We start from the raw sequence: 18,938 nt of genomic DNA, 5'->3' as shown, positions 1-18,938 counted from the left end.
GACAGCATTTCCCACACAATATACTACTGTTAGTAAAATAAATAAGGTTAAAGTGTATTTTATGAGTGGATTGCAATCAAGCCTGCTGCAAAGCTACATGTACGTCATCGTCAAAATCATATTCATGAATTTTTAACTAATCAACATTCCACCTGAAAGAGAAGTAATTCCTGTATAGACCCCTTCGCCATATGCCTTTCACTTCCCTAACATTTTCTGACCATGACCACCACACATGTACTTTATAGAACTACTCGTGCTTAACCAATTACATTATACTTTCTCAGCTTTCCCTCCTTCCATGAAATCTCCCTTAGCTTAGAACATACTTCTTTCTGATTCGTTAATTTCAATTCACTATTCAACAGCCAGATAATTTAATCAAATGCCACTGAGAAACCTTGTGCATTTGCTGACATAATATTGTTAATATCTATGTATTAGGTTATAGGTGACCCTTATAATCCACCAGCCTTGAGTTATTTACTAGTAAAAAGTAGTAAGTAACTGAAAACCAATCTCTGATAGTCCATTGTCATCACTAGATTGAGATGTGACTTTTTCAATGACCTCATAGTTGCCTGTACTCTCTCCTGACTTCCATTGTATTGTAATTCTTTACGTTCCTCTTCATTCTTAGAGACTGCAGTCTGAATTTAGATAATATACCATCTCTGTACCTCAAGTCCATAATACAATATCTAGCACTTGGTAGAGTCCATTATATTTCCAAAAGAAAGGAAGGAGGAAAGACAAGAAAGGAGAAAAGGAAGTAGGCATGAATAGAGGAGGCAAAAGACAGAAGGAAAGAGGAAAAGAAGAGAGAGGTAAGACTTTAATACTTAACCTCTACCAAAATTCTCCAATAACTTCCCACCTGAGAATAATAGTTTAAGTGATTCAGTTGGTCTAGAAGGCCCTACACATTAGCCAGTAGATTCTTCTACTTTTTAAAATTTATTTTTCAATTTATTTAAAAATTTTTAAATTTATTTTTTAATTTATTAAAAAAATTTTTTTTGGCTGCATAGTGCTGCACGCAGGACCTTAGTTCCCCAACTGGGGATCGAACCCAGGCTCCTGCATTGGGAGCACAGGGAAGTCCCGTCCCACTTTACTTCTTAAGAGTCTCTCCACTTCTTGGGATCATTTCTACCACATTGTGCAGCTCATCAAACTCCATGCTGCTACCTCTGTGCTCTCACACTGGCCAAGCCTCTCATGCTCTTCCCCCAGCTGTTCATGTGGTCAGCTCCCTCATGGAATGCAATATTTTGCTCAATTTCACCTTTAATCCCACATTCCCAACAGATCCCATCTCCATCTCCCTCATCTGCTTTGTTTCAATCATTTGATTTATCACTGTGAAACATATTCAATACTATATATTTTATTTATTTTTTATGCTTTCTGTCTCCTTCCACTGGAGCTTAAACCCCATAGAGGTAGGGGTCTTTCTCTGATTTTTTTTTCCATAATGTATCCCCAGGGCCTGGAAGAAAGTGATTAATAGCAAAAAGATGGCAGAAAGTGGCTCATTCACTTAACAAACAGATTGATCCTGAGACCCTCACAGGTAACACTTAAAGAAATGTCAGCGCTATTCTGAAGACAGAAGTTGTGACTTAGACTAGGGTTGGCAACTTCTGCCTGCTACATGCTTCTGTAAATAATTGGAACTCAGTCACACTCCTTCATTTCTGTATTGTTTTTTTGGGGGGGTGTGAGGTGGCAGGTTTAATAAGCAAAGGAACTTCCTTAGAGGCTTGTCTTGGGTGGTGGCTGTAAGACATGTACATCTCCACACCCGCTCCCACCCCCTCACAATCTTAAAAGTTTATAAAGAGGCCCTATCAGGGTTCAGTCACATATTCAGTCCACATGTTCTCAAAAACATGTACTCTCTCAAGGCTGCATTCAAACTATAGGAATGGTGGGCAGACAGGGGATGGGGTGAGGAGCCTCCATTTACCTGGCTCCAGGTCAGGGATCAACCAGTGGTCGCATCTTCTCTCGATAACCTCCTCCAACACTTGGTTTTCCAAGCCTGTCCCTTCAGACTGATGTGACCAGCTGATTCCAATACAATAGCTGGCGGAGGAAGGAGAAAACAGGGTTTGGGATTTTTTTTTTCTATTTCCATACTTCTAATTGTTCTTAAGCACACTCCCTAGATGGCTTAAACATTAATAGGCTGAAACTATGCTCTATCATTACATTGGGCTAATTCTGCTCTTTGGGTTGCAAAGGACAGAAACAATTTCACTTAGGCTACCTCAAGTCAGGAGGGCTGGCTGGTCAGTTCCACAGGGTAACATGTGTGGCTTCTCCTTTCTCTACTTACCTGCCCTCACTCTCACCATCCCAAGCCCCAATCCAGCTGGCTGATCCTCTCCATATTTCTCAGTTCAAATTCCCTCTGTATTGTTTATGGCTGATTTTGTACTAAATACAAAGGAAGACTTGAGTACTTGTAACAGAAACTGTATGGACTGGAAAGCCTAAAATATTTACCATTTAATCCTTTACAAGAAAGATTTGCCAAAGTCTGGCTTACAATTTGCTTGAGGTAGAGGCCTTTGTGGTTGTGTACCTTTGGTGTTATATGACATTCAATGGCAGCTTAATGTAAATTTTGATTTATATGGGATTATCAGACTCTATGGAAATGATTTCTAAGTCTTATCACAGTTGGAATTCAGATATCTATAAACCTGTTTGACGCATTTGGAGTTGCTCATTGAAATCCAGAACGTAGAAATAGACTTGGAAGTCATTGACAGGAAATTCAAGGTCTAAATAAAGGAATTAAACAATTTAAAGCAATATATAACCTCCTGTGACCTGAGGAAGAGGTTGTGTCAAAACTAGATAGATAGATAGATAGATGATAGATAGATAGATTGTAGATAGATAGTGGATAGATTGTAGATGGATAGATAGGTTGTAGATAGGTAGGTAGGTAGGTAGGTAGTAGGTAGATAAGTTGATGCATAGTAGATGGATAGATTGTAGATAGATAGATCATAGATAGATAGATAGATGATAGATAATAGACATATGAGAACTCACACAACTTTGCTATGAGATTACTGATATAAAGATAGGACTTGTAAAGAAAAAAAGATTTTTCTGCCACTCAGAAGCAGATTAGAGTGCACCCCTGGGAGGGCCAGATGAGAAGACTAGCAAAGAACTCCTACAAGCAGTAGCAGAAAGACAAGCTGTGTCAAAGTTCTCAAGGCAAAAGGAACAGAGAAGGTGCTCATAGCAGACCAGCAAGCAGGCTCTAAACACCAGGTAGAGAGGAGACTGTGGTCCAGAGGCACAAAGAGAACAGCAGCCAGTGTCAAGAAGGCAGAAACTCCAGTGCTGGTACAGAGACATAGGGAAACTCTTCCCCTTGGGACTCTAAGAGACATAATAGAAAGGAAAAGAGCTGAGTGCTGCACTGTGCAAAGGGGATATATTGTTCTAGCTGACTTGGGGCTAAACTTGCACTCAGCCGGCTGTATTTTTTCATGTCTGCAATGTGCTTTTGCTGTGATGAATAAATGTGTAGTTTGTCAAATATAAATCAAACCTTTAAAATATTTTAGATAAATGAGTACCTAGGAAGCAAAACTCTTGTTAGATATAGGCAGAATTCATACGAGGTGTTAAGTGTAAGATGTAGTGAGGAAGTAGAGAATGTGTATCCAACATAGATAATTATGAGGGAAATATCCATGACATACAAATATAAAAGAGCCACTTAATGTTCAGGATGCACTCAATAGACACGAGTACTTAATTTTCACTCTATTTTAATTCAGCCGCACGTCAGTGACACCTATTCTGGCCCCATATGTCCTCTGCCCAGGAAACACTAATAAATCCCCTGGTCGTTCGTGGAGTTAATGGTCAAGCTACTGCTGTGCTGAGCTAATGTCTCTGTGTATCTCCCACAGAGCAAGTGTGTTATTGGCTCAGGGCATCTTCTGTCTGTGGGTCGCATTGTCTGAACCTCAACTCTGTCCTTGTATTCACACCATCAGAAGAAGGCTGACGTGGCAGAGAATCAGGATATGTGAACACTACATGCCCCCGCATTTGGGTAGGAAGGAGCTGCCACCTGGCTTGCACCCTATTCTCTTCTTATTCCCTGTCCTGCCTTTTGCCATCTCTCCCCCCTGGCTTCTCACTCTGGTTTGGTATGGATAAGCTGTGTCATTTGAACATTTTAATTTGGTCTGTGAGACTCGCTGGGTGGGACCCACTGGGACAGCTTGCCTGGTACTGAGCTTGGAGGCCACCAATGAATCTCGACAATTTCCCACATGATAGTATCACTCATCACCTTCCATGTTGCATATTTATTTGTTTAGTTCCAAGGCCTCTAAAAGTTAATGGAGATGGGAGAGTACTGGTACTCTGAATGTATTTATAAAAGGAAAGAATAAAACTTTTACAGTGCCCTGGTCTAATATCCACTCCTGTTGTGATACTGGAATATGGGTATAACATGTAGTTAAACCTTTAACAGAAATTTCAAGTACCTGCAAGTCAGAGACTCTCATATTCACTCTTGTATTCTCCTAAGTGCAAGAAACAATTTGCCGATCATGAAATTCAACTTGATTGTTATAATGGTAAAAGAAAAAGTTTATATAGCACCTACTATATAAGGTGCAATTCTTAGTACTTTACATCTGATGAATATTTTATTCATGACAGCTACCCTATGATGGAGATACTATGATTAGCTCTTTTTTTTGCAGATAAGGAAAGTGGAGCCCAGGAAGGTTATGTAACTTTTCCAAAGTCATGGGAGATAGGATTTAAATCTTACAGTCCTGCTTGTCATTTTTAAGGGAAGACCAAAAAGATGAAACAATTCACCTGAGGTCATGTGGTTTGGAAGTAACAGAACTGAAGGTAGAAAATAAATACCCTAACATCCATTCAAACTTTCTTTCACCAAAACTTCACCAAATATTTTCTTATAAACTCAAAGATGTGCAAAAATTATTTAAAAATACATATCACTAACATATTATAATAAAGTACAATAATTTTATATAACATATATTCTAAAATAAAATAATAAAGGATTACAAATAACTAGATAACTACTATAAAAAAATTATTAATGCACTTTAATAAATAGTCTCTTTAACTGGGATATTGTTATTTTGTAGGGGTTCCTCTTTGTGAAAAGCTTTATATTTTTAATTTTGGTTTCCACATGTCCAATGTTAGTCCATAGAAATACAGTTGATGTTGGTGTTTACCTTGTATCTTGTAACTTGCTGAACTGACTTATAAGTTCTAAGAATTTGAGGTTTTGGTATCTACCATGTGATTTTCCACATAGACATTCTTGTCACCTACAAACAAGGAGAATTTTACTTCTTTGTTTCTAATCTAGATGCCTTTTATTTCCATTCCATGCCTCACTGCAATAGCTAGAGTCTGTAGCGCTAGGTTGAGTAAGACTGGGGAGAGCGGACATCCTTGACTGGTTCCTACTCTTAAGGAAAAAAGATTCAGTGTGTTGCAGTTGGCCTTATTACTATTACCTGCCGGTGGGGATAGAAGCTCAGATTCCCCATTCAGCATCACTGGCACCTGAGCTAGGGAGCCCCGTGTTATTGCTGGGCATGCATGGGAGTTAATTACAGCTCCTCGCCAGATTCTCACTGATCCCTGTCTGGATGGGTGGAACAGAATTGCCTCATAAAGTTCCCCACATGTCATCCTTGGACACCAAGGAGTGGGGTGGAAGCTACTTGTTACCACTTGGTTGGACTTAAAATCCTGGCTTCCCATTTAGTCACTTCATCTGTGGAATTTGGGCACCTCGTTAGCCTGGCAAGGGTAGAAATCTAGGCTTTCCCCTCAGCATTGCTGACATGGGTAGGGGTAGAACTTAGGTTTTCTCTGTGGTGTTTGGTTAAGTTAGAGTGGTTGTTGTCTAAACATTGTCATGTCTTGCTAGGTTGCAACTTTCCTGGTTGTTTGTCTAGAGACAACAGAATTTGGGGGGAGTTTTATTGTCTGCCACCATTAAAATTATTGGGTTGTCAGATTCTTCAGTTCCAAGTCTGGAATATACGGGGCAGAGAGAAAACCCAGGGATCTCACAATTGTGTCATTTTTTGCTATTCTGGGTGTCTGCCACCTCCTCTCCATCTTTAAGTGTCTTCTTATGTTTTTTAAGTTGTTGTTGTTTTTTGTTTGTTTGTTTGTTTTAATATAACATCTTGGGGGTTTAGTTGTTCTTAGCAGGAAGGATGGGGGAATTATGTCTATGCATCTTGCTGGGAGAAGAAATTCCTGGCTGCTGCCGCTGCTTCTTTTTTTTTAAACAGCAAGTTTCCTTTTTTTAATTAATTAATTAATTATTATTTTTGGCCCTGTCGCACAGCTTGTGGGATCTTAGTTCCATGACCAAGGATTGAACCCTGGCCCTCGGCAGTGAAAGGATGGAGTCCTAACCACTGGACCACCAGGGAGCTTCCTCCTTCTTTAAATGACTCTTGATATGACAATAAATTTGCAGTATTTTTTACAGAAACAATGTAAAGCTAATTCAGTTTCCTCTATTCTGGTTAATTTGATTTTTAAAAAGTTTAAATCACTTATTAAAGTTTCCTGCAGGCTCACCACTCATTTTTGGTAACGGCAAAATTTAGCTCCACAGTTTCTTGCTCGGAATGCTTCTTGGCAACCGACAGGTCCTCAGCGAACTCAGGGCTTGGATTTTTCTTGGTTGGCAGCAAGGGGCCTCGGCCACAGCAGTGGGTCAGCCGAGAGAGCCTTAGCTCACCCACTGATTTAATGGGTTGTGAGATTCTTTAGCTCCAAGTCTGGAATATGTGGGACAAAAAGAAAACCCAGGCATCTCGCCACTCCCATTCTCCTCAGCCACACCTGTCCTGCACAGTGGCCACTGGGTGGTCACTGTGCCCCATGTCAACTTTAGTTCAGAGTCTTCCCCTTTTAGGTGGGGATGGTGCAGAGTTAATGTTTTTCAGTATTACAATATAGTCTCATTAAAAAGGTGCAGGCAAAAAGGACGCTGCAGGTTTTGTACATTAGCCTCATTTGTGGTCTGAAAGAGCTGGTGAGAACAGCCTTGGTGTGGAGGTGGTAGAGGTGGGGGGGATGGTCACGGCTCCCCCAGTGGGTGGAAAGGGGATGGGGGCAGGGAAGACCCTGGACCAGACCCTTCCCCATCCACCTGGAGAATCTTCTCCTCCCAGGGCCCTAAACACACCTCCCTTCCATCACAGGGGAGAGGGAGCAGGTGCTGCTGCTGAGAAGAGGACAGGTTGCATTAGGTGAACTGAAGTTTACACTGGACACAAACTTAGACAGCTGGAGAAATTAACCCATAGGTGGCAGGAGTGGGGGGTGGGAAGGGCACCAGGGAATGACCAAGGAACAAATATAACAGGACTACCCCACATAGTCCATAGGCCTGTGGTCATTAAAGGGTAGACAATATGTCCAGGCTGGAGCAGCAATGGACTCTGGGGCACAGGGGAGCCTTACAAAGGCCATTGTAAGTGAGGAACCACAAAACTCAAGCTTGTTGAGCTTCAAAATTAAATCCAAGGGACCATCAAATAAAGCAGAAATGGGTTTATCTGCATCTCACTAATTCATTTTTTAGTAATTTAACTTAGGTTGAAATAAATCACTTCATTGTTTTGAAGAAATTACATAGTTGAACAAACTAAATTTAGAGTAAAGCCTACTGTAAGGTACTCAGTTAATGAGAAGAAAAAATTATATTCAAGTGCTTTAGGCATTATTTGCCGATGAATGTAGCTAATTTTATAATGAAATCTTTTATTTACGGTACTATTTATAATTTTATTGTGCTTTTACATACGCCACGTTATTTGAACCTTTATAAAGGAATATATGAGAAGCATAATAAATATTATCAGCTGCATTTCTCTGAGCTTCTCAGTTCCAACCACAATGCCGTCCAGCTGACTACCCACATTCTACACCACCCAATCCTTAAGAAGAGCCTCACACACAATATTATCAATCTCCCGAATGCACTGTGCAAAGTGCTTTACTTATCTCATTTTATATTCTCAACGTCTTTGTGAGGCCGTCACGATTATTATCCTCATATTGTGAAAGCGGAATCATGTTTAGAAATGTTGAATAATTTGTTCAGACTCACTGAGCTGATAAGAGTCATCAAACTCAGGCTGTGTGATTTCAGAATGCATATTCTAGAGAGGGTCCAGATCCCTTCATGCTTCAATGCGCTCTCACCCTATCATCTTGATTCCAAATTCCTGAGTCTGCAACCAGCTTCCTACTAGCTTCTGTCCCCATTAAAATGTTCACTTTGTGTCTCCTCTGTGAGTTGTAACTGCCTGTAGTTCCCACCACCTCCACATTCCACACATTGACATCCAGAAGGAAGCTGACGAATGAAACCAAAACACCTGAAAATTGACAACCTTCCTGAAGGAGACAGTAAATTCCCATCAGAGTGTTCTTTCTTTACTATTCATGCTGACTTCTGAAGTTTTCTGCCTTAAACTGGGTCAAGTGAACTGCATAATTGCAAAAAAAAAAAAAAAATCAGAATTGGAATTACCCTAGCCTTTGAAAATCATGAAAGAGTATTTTCTTTAAAGCTCTTGAGAACTCAAGTTTCTCACACCTTCAGATTGACCCCTCCACTCTGTAAATTTCTTGACAAAATAGTAAAATTGTCTAGTACTAGAAATTGTCTAGTACTTCCGGACCACTTCCACACCTCCTCACTGCCACAGCAGGACTGTGGCAGTGCGGAGGTGTGGAAGTGGTCCCGAAGTCCAAGTGTTTCCCCTTTGTCTTCTGAGTTAAAGAATTTCCTTCAAGGTCATGAAGGTGAATTACTCTGAAGTCTCTGAATTCCCTGTTTACGAAGATTTCTCAGACTACTTTGCAAGGAGATATTTATTGGTAGATTTCTGTATTTCATAAGCAGTACCTTCAAAAGAGTCTTATGTAACTTTTCAAAGTGGGAGTGAGAGCAAGACGGGAGGGCTGTCCGTGTGAGTAGAAATACACTTGGGTTGCAGATACACAGTCAATTTACACCCTATTAGTGGCTTAGATGGGGATGGTACTTTGTTGGAGAAGGTCTCAAGATAGCTTAATCATGATTCTCTCTTGCTCAGGCATCTGAGGTTGTCAGGCTCTTCTAATAGAGCTGGATTATATCTAAAGATAATTTTTTGGATTATGGATTCCAGGGTATGGTTTTTAGATCTATATTAAATCATATTTAATATTTATTTCTATTTGACAATATTCCTATATTATTGAAACTTTATATGTTAAGGAATTAAGTTATGGCATATCAACAACTTTTTAATATTTACAGAGATGAGCATATGATTATTTTTTCTCTTTTGCCCAACTTCTGTGTTAAAATATGATAGTAAACTGACAAAAATGGAAACAGTCCACCCTTGAAAGAAATGTTATTTTCTAAATATGCCACTAAATTATGCTTACTAATATTTTATTTAGGATACTTTTGTTCAGCAAAAATATGGCAAATTTTCTCTTTTGTATATGTTTTATTGTATTTTGGAATTGATTTGCTAGCATCAAAAGATATATTGAAGAGAATTTTTTTCCCACATTATTATAAAGTTTAACAGGGTTTGGAGTCATCTATTTCCAAACATTTGAAAGACTACCTCTGTGACTCTTCTGAGCAGTATGGTTTTGGGGGGATTGAACTTTGAGAAAAAATTGTTTTCATCCATGTTATTTATGGCACTAATATATCTTTTAATTAGTTTGGCTAATTTTTCTATAAAATTATATTATTCCATTTAATTCAGTGTTTTTAATTTTAATTCATATGATTAGAACAAAATCGTCTTTTATAATTCATTTAATTTCTTCATGTTTTCGATTATGTCTTATGTTTTTGATGTGTGCATTTGATTTTACTTCTCTATTTACTGCTTTACGTCTTCCTCGATCTCTTGTATACCTGCTTTGGGATCATCCTTGAAAATGTCCATTGCTTCATTATACCTTCTTATTTCAAGAATTTTTACTTAATATCATTTTTGTTGATTTATTAGCAATTATTTTATAGCGAATGTTAAATATTTCCCATGGATATCTCTTAGATACGTTAAACATAAAGTTATGTTTCTGTTCCTCATTGTCCTTTTTGGTTTAGGTCGTTACTCAGTTGAAAATGAAGCATTAGTGCCTTTATTCCATCATTCCATCCCCTGCTCAGATAAATAGTTTAATGGTTTAATACAGAAACTGTCCAAAAGACCCACCAACTCTTCAATGGAAAATATCTACAGATAGTTTGTGCTCTAAGATTCTTTGTATCCATCATCTCAAAATCCTTCCCTTGAGGTTTCCACTAGTCCTGAGTTATTGTATCCTGGTCCTTACCCAATCCCAATCAAGACCTCAAGATCCCTCTCTCCAGCCACCTCCCTTCCCCCTGACACTGCTGAAGTTTTGCAAGGTGGGGTTCTCCATTACTGAAGTAAGCAATACATTCAATTTGGTCTTATCAATAGGCTGTGTTGATAATGTTTGGGGATTCAGCTTTCAAACACTCCATTGCTCATTCCCTTGCTAGTGTATCTTGCTTTGTCTGGTCCCAGGCTTATAATTATAACATCAACAATGTTTATAATTTAGAGCACATTTCTTCTAAGCAAGCTTTGAAAAATTGTAATACCTTAATTAGACAGTTGTTTAGGAGGGTAGACATTTTGATAAGTCAGACAAAATCTAATAGCAGGGCATCATACAAAATTCCTCACCAGTACTCTGCAAAATTGCCAAGGCCATTAAAAATAAGGAAAGTCGGGCTTCCCTGGTGGCGCAGTGGTTGGGAGTCCGCCTGCCGATGCAGGGGACGCGTGTTCGTGCCCCGGTCCGGGAGGATCCCACGTGCCACGGAGCGGCTGGGCCCGTGGGCCATGGCCGCTGGGCCTGCGCGTCCGGAGCCTGTGCTCTGCAATGGGAGGGGCCACGACGGTGAGAGGCCTGCGTACCGCAAAAAAATAATAATAATAAAATAAATTAAAAAAATAATAATAAGGAAAGTCTGAGAAACTGCCACAGAGTTTCTAAAGAGGAACCTAATGAGAAATGTCGACTACACAATAAGAGACATATGGATCAATGGAACAGAACAGAGAGCCCAGAAATAAAACCACATCTATGGTCAGTTAATCTTTGACAAAGCAGGCAATATACAATGGAGACAAGATAGTCTCTTTAGCAAGTGATGTTGGGAAAGCTGGACAGCCTCATGTAAATCTTTGAAGTTAGAACACTCTCTCACACCATACACAAAAATAAACTCAAAATGACTTAAAGGCTTAAATATAAGATGTGACACAATAAAACTTCTAGAAGAGAGCATAGGCAAAAATTCTCTGACATAAATCGTTGCAATGTTTTCTTAGGTCAGTCTCCCAGGGCAATAGAAATAAAAGCAAAACTAAACAAATGGGACCTAATCAAACCTATTAGATTTTGCACAGCAAAGGAAAGCATAAACAAAATGAAAAGAAAATCTATGAACTAGGTGAAAATATTTGCAAATGATGTGACCAACAGGGCTTAATTTCCAAAATATACAAACAGCTCATACAATTCAATCATAACAACAACAACAGAACCAAACAACTCAAGGAAGAGAAGATGAACAGGAATACCCTTGTGGAAGCAAATTCACAGGCAGGAAACTTACAAAGAGATGTGTAAAATATTTTGGATATCATGTTGAAATAAAGGGAGTGCCTTTTTTTCTAAGTAAATCAGTTATTATGGAGATTAACAGATGATACCATAAAGAGAAATTATTTATTCTGGGTCATATTGGTTGCTTTTTGAGGATGAACTGTTTTTTGAAGTTAAAAAAATGAAATTGAATTACACAGAACAAAGCCTCAAGTATGCCAGACTCACTAACAATAGCAAATATTTATTGAATAATCTTCCTTGTGTCACCATCTTAACAAGTACAATCACTCTGACTTTTTCCAGTTCTGTTACATGTGACAACTTGCCCGGTAAATTGGAATACAGAGTACTCTTTTCAATTGCAGTTAAGAGAGACGAAAACTCCCATACCCATCACAGTTCAAACAACACTGGGGTTGTGACAAATAGTTTTTCTTGGTAGAAACTCTGTGCAGAACAATTAAAAGCTGGTGAATATTTTGTGGGTGAACTGGACTTTATCTGACAATAAATGCATTTTCTCTTTGTTTGCTGTTGTTTTGGGGGTTTTGTGGCAACGGGGTGGGAGGATTCTGGAAAAAGGAAATAGACAAGAAGAAAACTAATATTTGTTTCACATCTACCATATGGCTGTACATTAAAGTATTTACTATAATTTTCATATTAAGAAAAGAAAGTGAGGTTTTTCAAAGTTGGGCAAGTTGACAATATCATTCAGATATTAGAGTTTGATTTTAAATCCAGGTATTTCTGACCCCTGGCATTGGACCTGCTCAATCCCTTGAACGGACATAAATTGGATCTGTGGAACATAAATAGTATGAATCAGAGGTCATTAAATAGTTCTCTGTGGCTGAAATGTAGACTTAGTGAAGAGGAAAGTAAATTTTGTTTCATATTACAGTCCGTTTTCTCTCACAAATCCATAGAGTAAATATTAGCATATTGGGCAAAGTAGACAAATTATATTCATCACATCTTCCCCCAAATTCCTTTGGTGAGAATTTACTTGGCTCAGAGACCATTTTTTAACCTACATTATTCAGATAGTATACACATTTGCTTTGGCAAACTTTATCCAAGTTTAATTTCTTTTTGTACCAAATTTCACGAGGGTAAATTCATCAAGTATAAACTACCTGTCATTGTAATTTTATGACTCTCATTATCCATTCAACTAAGAAGCTCACTGAATTTTGCATGAAGCAGAACCCAAATTCAACTGAGAATATGCACAACGTGTTCTTTGATTATATTTTCCCACAAGCAATTGTGGATTATGCCTATGCAAAATCAGTTTTAAAAGAAGTTTTGGTAATTAACATTTTAAAAAGTGTTTTGATTAAAAACCTCATTTTTACTAAGGTGTCATTACACAAAGTTGATTGTCTACATATAATAACTCTCTAAGAATGTACTTTTTGGTCTAAAGTCCAAGGGATCAGTCATGGATAAGAGTGGAAAATGGTGTCACACCATGTACCATTTTCTCTTACTGTGAATTCCTACATTTGACTTTTTAAATAGACTTTGTATAAATCACTTGCAGTTTCCCTTATTATCAGCATCTTATGATTGACATTGACACATTCTGATTGACTAAAGTTCAGACCTTATTTGGAGTTCATTAATTTTTACATAATGTCATTTTGCTGTTCTAAGATTCCATCCAGGTACCAGGATTAGGCTCCTCCAAATAGGAGAAATTTCTCAGAGTTTTCTTTTTTTTCTTTGCAAAGCATATATCTTTTTTTTTAAATTGAAGTATAGTTGATTTACAATGGTATGTTAAATTCAAGTGTACAGCAAAGTGATTCAGTTATGTCTATATATATGTATATATATACATATACACACACACACACATATATACACACATATATATATATATATATATATTCAGATTCTCTTCCATTTAGGTTATTACAAGATGTTGAATATAGTTCCCTGTGCTCTACAGTAGATCCTTATTGTTTGCCTACTTTATATATAGTAGTGTGTATATGTTAATCCCAAACTCCTAATTTTTCCGCCCCCTCACCCTTTCCCCTTTGGTAACCATAAATTTGTTTTCTATGTCTGTGAGTCTGTTTCTGTTTTGTAAATAAGTTCATTTGTATCATTTTGTAGACTCCACATATAAGTGATAACATATCATATTCGTCTTTGTCTGACTTCACTTTGTATGATAATCTCTAGGTCCACCAGTGTTGCTGCAAATGGCATTATTACATTCTTTTTATGGCTGAGTAGTATTCCATTGTATATATGTACTACAACTTCTTATCCATTCATCTGTCGATGGACATTTAGGTTGCTTCCATGTCCTGGCTATTGTAAATAGTGCTGCAATGAACATTGGGGTACATGTATATTTTTGAATTATGTTTTTCTCTGGATATATGCCCAAGAGTGGGATTGCTGGATCATACGGTAGCTCTATTTTTTGTTTTTTAAGAAACCTCCATAATGTTTTCCATACTGACTTCACCAATTTACATGCCCACCAACAGTGTAGCACAATTCCTTTTCCTCCACACCCTCTCCAGCATTCATTATTTGTAGACTTTTTGATGATGGCCATTCTGAATGGTGTGAGGTGATACCTCATGGCAAGCTTGACTTACACTTATCTAATAATTAGAGATGTGGACATCTTTTCATGTGCCTTTTGGTTATCTGTAGACTTTCCTTGTTTTTGATGACTTTTACAGTTTTGAAGAGTATTTTGTAGAACGTTGCCTCAATTTGGGTCAGTTTGCTGTTTCTCTGAAGGTTTAACTAGGGTTTTGTAGAGCAAGATCACAGGTAAAGTGCCATTTTCAACACCCCAAATCAAGTGTACACTCCATCAAGATGACTTTTTACTGGCTTGAGGTAGTATTTATTGGTCAGGTTTCTCCACTGTGAAGTCTCTCTTCTCCCTTCTCCCTTTCCTACTGTTCACTTTGGAAGGAAATCACTAACACAGCCCTCACTTAAGAGAAGAGGAGAGTGGTCCATTTTTGAGAGGAAAACTTTACATAAATTATTTGTAAAAAAATAAACACTGAGTTTTCCCTAGTTGGAATTGATCTGGAGATACTCCTGTGTGATGGAGGTGAAGTTAGAAGAAATAAAACATTAAATATTTATATAAATTTGAGAGCTTTACATACACATTGTTCTCTTACATTATATAGGTCAGGAGAGTAAGATTAGACAAGTTAATTAAATCTAAGGTAACAAAGATTTTAAGGTGTAAAGTGGTTTTTTCAACTTAACTTTGTTTAACTCCAAATCTATACTTTTTCTATCACGTTCTAAATAAGAGAACACTGAGAAAGTTTGGTCTTCATTTGACTTGCTTAATTTGGCTTGTGTCCAAATTTGCTAATTCCCTGGCACTGCCTTGGCCCTCCAGATGTTTCTAGGGTGTCATGGGACACCCAGAGCTCACACAGTGATCCTACACTGCACACAGGTGCACCACTCTCCTTGGCAGGCTGCATACAACCAGCTGCTGCATCAGGAAAGCAACGGATGCTGACCCCCTTCCCGAAGGCAGGCAGTGCCCCTGTCGCCTCAGGACCAATATTTCTTCTGTGTAAATCCTAGAGCAAACCTGCTGGCTGTAGAAACATACCTCAAGGAACAAGAATGAGTAACAGTCTTAGAGATATTGGGCATATTTCCCATCTTACCTGCAAACTCTTCCTTAGCACTAGAAACAGACACCAGCCATGTGGATTCTGAAGTATCTTAAGAAGGCAACAGAAGCCAGAAATGGATGGATTGTTTAGGCAATAAGTATAGGGGAGAGGTGTTTCTATAAATAAGTACAGTTATTTAGGGAAATTTGTAGCTTGATTGCCTGGAAAACACGGAATAAATGAGAGGAGATTGCAGAGGGAAGGATTGAGTTTAGCACAAAAGCAAGGAGATATGCTGAATTTTAAAAGAACTGAAAAAATATGTGGAGTGAGGCTTTGGAGTTTTCTGCTAAATATCACAATGATAGAAGCTGAACAAATATTTAAAAATAGGAGATTTATATACACACTTGTCAGAAGTAAACAGAATGAAAATATTTAGATAACTTCAAGAAGTACAATGATGCTGATATGCCATGATTTTGAAAACAACAATATGAAATAAAATAAAATGAAGCAAAGAATAATGTATTGTGTGCCACGTGGTGCTTTTAAATGAATGCAGATGGTATTTGGTGTCAAGCAGTTTTGTATTTAGAATGAGAAAATGTTCTTTATAAACTAATAGGGCCATGCCATCTTTTATGTTTCCATTTGCACTACCATTAAAAGAGTAATTAAAAATGTGACCAAAGATTTATTATTGACAATAAATCACAAACTCTCTGATGTTTCTCTTTATATCATAGCTTTATATTATTTTGAAATTTGCTTTGTTACTTTTTTTCGTGGTCTCTTGTAAACGGCTAGAATTTTGTGTTTCTATGTGTCTTGCATAGCACTTGCATGGTGAGCATCTTATACATAGTAAACAAGCAAAAATTGTTTGCTTCAAGTTTCCTGTAAACTTATGAGGACTTTTTCCTCAGGCCATGTACAACTAGATGAGACAAAGGATGAAGGCAATGGCATTAGAACTGAGCTGGTCTGGTATTTGGCAGGTCTGCTCTGCCCTTCATAAGTCTACTTACTTTGGGAAATTCATTTAACTTTGTTATCTAATTTTCTTCACCTGTGAATGGTATTAACTGTATTTATTTGGATGAATTGATTAAAATATTAGACATGTATATGTGTATCTATTGTGATCCCTGATGCATCATAGATGAGAAATAAAAGGATGTGTAGTTTAGCAGGCAGCTTTGCCCAGCCTATACTCATATTCAAATACTGCCACACAATTTTTTAATATTATCAGTTGCACTTTAATTTACCTGAGAATTTTACATCAAATTTTAACTTATCTGTTTTTATATAATTTTACATCACTGGTATGAAAAGCAGTATCACTTGATTTTGCTAATTATAATTTTCCTAAATACTCAATAATTATTAAAAAGAGTAATTGAATACACTCATTATTATTAGACTTTATAATAAACAAACAAAACTTCATCCTTGGGGCCTCTGGGGGAAAGCCCACTCTAGGAACTTGACCTTCACCCTTTTCCCATATACTACCATCATATGGCTTCAGGTAACAGCAGAACTAGGCTAAAAATTTCATTTGTTTTACTTACAGTGCAGATCATTCCAGAACCTTCAGGATAGTTTATAGTAGGATGAGCATGGCCTTTGCAATAAAAAAATCTGGATTTGAATTTCTTGTTAATTTCTTCACATCTGTGTGAACTTGGATAAATCACTTATCTTTATTTAGACTCAGATTCCACTGCTGTGTGACTGAGTTTTGGCAATGACACGTGAGTGAAGTGTCCACTTCCTGGGATTACTAAACTTCCCCTGTGATTTCACCATGCTTCCACCTGAAACAACTGCTCTAGAATCATATGTAATTATGAGGCAAGAAGATATTCTACACTAGTTGTATGAATACAGCAAATCTAGGTAAATAACTAAGGTCAAAGCAGGAACAGATTTCAGTAGATAACTTTGTGTCTTGTGGCTTCCATTCTTGCTGATGGGAAGGGTGCTTTCAACCAAGTTCTAAACCTTAGTAGGTAATCTATGTTTTCTCTTTGCCTGATTTAAAATTGTATTATCTCTCCATGGAAGCAACCTAAATGTCCATCGACAGATAAATGGATAAAGAAGATGTGGTACATATATAAAATGGACTATTACTCAGCCATAAAAAAGAACGAAATAATGCCATTTGCAGCAACGTGGATGGATCTAGAGATTATCATACTATGTGAAGTAAGTCAGAAAAAGAAAGACAAATATCATATGTTAACCCTGATGTGGAATCTAAAATATGATACAAATGAACTTATCTATGAAACAGAAAGAGACTCACAGACATAGAAAACAAACTTATGCTTACCAAAGGGGGTTGAGGGGAGGGATAAATTGGGAATTTGGATTTAACAGATAAACACTGCTATGTATAAAATAAATAAACAATAAGGACCTACTGTATAGCACAGGGAACTATACTTAACATTTTGTAATAAACCATAATGGAAAGGAATATGAAAATGTATATGTATATATATGTATAACTGAATCGCTTTGCTATACACCTGAAACTAACACAACATTGTAAATTAAGCATACTCCAATAAAAAATAATAAAATAAAATAAAATTGTATTGTCTCTCATTTTTACTTTTCACCAAGTTGTACTTAGGTGTGGTTTCTTTCTATTTTTTTCTGTATTAATGTTTTATAATTTCTAGATCTCAATATTACTTTTTCTTTCTTTAAATCTGGACATTTTAAAGCATTATTTTCTTTTAATTTTCCTCACCCTCTTTCTCTATTTCTTTCTCTGGATTAGTCTTATCCCAAACTTTCTACTTTTAGCTACAATAGCTTTTGGTTTCCTCTTTTATTTCTTCTTCTCTTTGTCTGTTTACATTCTTGATAATTTCTTTAGGTGTACCTTCTTTCTCATAAAATCTTATTTCATTTAAATTGCTGTTTCATCCATCCAACTGTAAAGTGTAAAACTTACAATCTTGTAACTTTAAAATTTTAATATTTGCTTTTTATGTGTGTTAAGCTAGTATGTCATTCCTGCTTCATATTTATAACTGTCTCTTTTTCTTTTCTAAACATTTTGGACACGCACTACTATATATAAAGTAAATACTCAACAAAGACCTACTGTACAGCACAGGGAACTCTAGTCAATATTCTGTAATAACATATGTGGGAAAAAAATCTGAAAAAGAATGAATATATGTATACGTATAACTGAATCACTATGCTGTACACCTGAAACTAATACAACATTGTAAATCAACTATGGTTCAATAAAATTTAAAAAAAATACACATTTTGGACATGTGCATTATCTAATATCTGTATTCCTTTGAGCTTTTTTTCCTATTGACTCTCATTCATAGTCATATTTTTCTTTCTGAGTTTTATAATCTTGGATTGTATACTCATTTTCAGAGAGCAGAACTTTATGGAACTACTGTAAGAATACACACCAGCAGAGATTATTTGCACCTATTCTTCCAGGAGTTCTAAAATGGTCCCAATCTATGAACACATTAAATTAATTTGTTGAGTTGAGATTAGATA

The sequence above is a fragment of the Lagenorhynchus albirostris genome, chromosome 6 (assembly GCF_949774975.1).
Source record: "Lagenorhynchus albirostris chromosome 6, mLagAlb1.1, whole genome shotgun sequence".
NCBI classification, from domain to species: Eukaryota; Metazoa; Chordata; class Mammalia; order Artiodactyla; family Delphinidae; genus Lagenorhynchus; species Lagenorhynchus albirostris.
The sequence above is the reverse complement of the archived record's forward strand: the minus strand, read 5'-3'. Positions refer to the sequence as shown.